This window comes from Echinops telfairi, unplaced genomic scaffold (assembly GCF_000313985.2).
Source record: "Echinops telfairi isolate 266 unplaced genomic scaffold, ASM31398v2 ScPeMD7_7420;HRSCAF=8458, whole genome shotgun sequence".
Taxonomy (NCBI): Eukaryota; Metazoa; Chordata; class Mammalia; order Afrosoricida; family Tenrecidae; genus Echinops; species Echinops telfairi.
In genome coordinates, this window is record NW_022111320.1 from 1306667 (window position 1) to 1308346 (window position 1680).

Genomic DNA, 1680 nt, shown 5'->3' on the forward strand with positions numbered 1-1680 from the left:
TATAAATGACACCTTAGAGTGAACTATTATATATTTATAGGCGTTTGCATTTTTGACATTTAGGTCTTTAATCCATCTGGAGCTGAGCTTTCTGTGCCATGTGAAAGTCCTAGCTTCGCAGTTTTATAAATAGCAATGTCAAAAACGAGTTGCTTCGACACCCATGTGAGTGAAAAATCTCCTACGTCCCCCATTGTTCTGAAATGCCGTATAGCGTCAGCAGAGGACAGCCGCGTCTCAAAGGCAGGGGTGTGTGTGCAGAAAGGGACTGTGCTGGATTGTGCAGACTGCTGTGAGAGGGATTGTCATGACTCCGTGTGCACTCAGGCATCCCGTAACAACAGCAAATGTTCATATATGAGTGAGTGTCTTTCTGGATTCTGACTTTTCTTCCTTTGCCTTAGTTTTCAAACCTCTGCTAAAGTCCTATAGAGCACTGGTAGTGCAGTGGATTATGCATTGGGCTGCTAACCACAGGTTAGCAGTTTGAAACCACTAGCCGCTCTGCAGGAGAGAAATGAGGCTTTCTGCTCCTGTAAGATTACATCATTGGAAACCCACAGGGGCAGTTCTCCTCTGTCCTATAGGGTCATTCTGCGTGGGAGCTCCTCCAATGGCCATAGAATAGCACATCATTTTTCTTTAGAGTCTTCCAAATATGCTGGGATCTTGTAAAGGATTTCAGCTGGGGCAGACTGGCTCACTCACCTCCTGTTCCAATCCGTCTCAAAGGTTAAAGACAAAAGGCTGCATTTCGTATTCTCTTGCAGCTGCAGTAGTTCTGTTGCGGTTTCATGTTTGGTAGGTAGGAGCAGCAGGCCGGGCTTTAGAGGCTGCTTGTCACCATCTCTGGCGCGCATGGATTTGGTATTTCTTCATCAGCTGTGGCAGAGGTCTAATGTCTGACTCCCACTTTGGTGCCATGCAGCCATAGGGTGGCTTAGTGGCAGAATTTCCTGTTAGAATTGACTGAAAGGACATGAGTTTGGTTTGGTTTTTTGATATGCTGGAGACCCATTGGGTAGGGTAGTAAGCAGTAAATGGGTGAAATATGGCTGATTCGTGGGGTAAAAATGTTCTCCCCTCATCAGATAGGGCAGAAGAAAAAAAAGAAGAAAAAGAAAGAAAGGGAAGGGATGAAAAAATGGGTAAAAATAGAGGAAGAAGGAAAGGAAAGGGGGATGGGCGGGCGGGGAGTAAACCAGCAAGAAGGAAGAAAAACCAGAAAAAGGAAAGGGGAAAAAGAAAGAAATACCAATCAACCAACCAATACACACACACACAAACGCAGCAAACAAAATTCAAAGCAGGAAAAACCCGAGTAAGGGGTTGATGGGAGCTGCCTTTTGCGCAACCTGTCATGTCTTCTTGCTGTGCGCAGGCGGGCCGGTCTCAAAGCCTGGGAGCCCCAGGGCCTCTGTGAGGGCAGTAACCAGACAAAAGACCTGTTTTCTCCCCCCACCCCCACCCCCCTTTTATTGGAGGCTCTTACAGTTCTTTTTTTTGTAAGTCATTTAGTCATTTTATTGGGAGCTCTTACAGATAACATTCGCATCAAGCAGTAACATCAAGCAGCATTGTGCACTTGCTACCACAATCTGTTTCGAAACATTCTCCTTCTTTCTTTTTAAAAAATTTTATTGGGGGCTCTTATAACAATCCATACATCAATTGTATCAA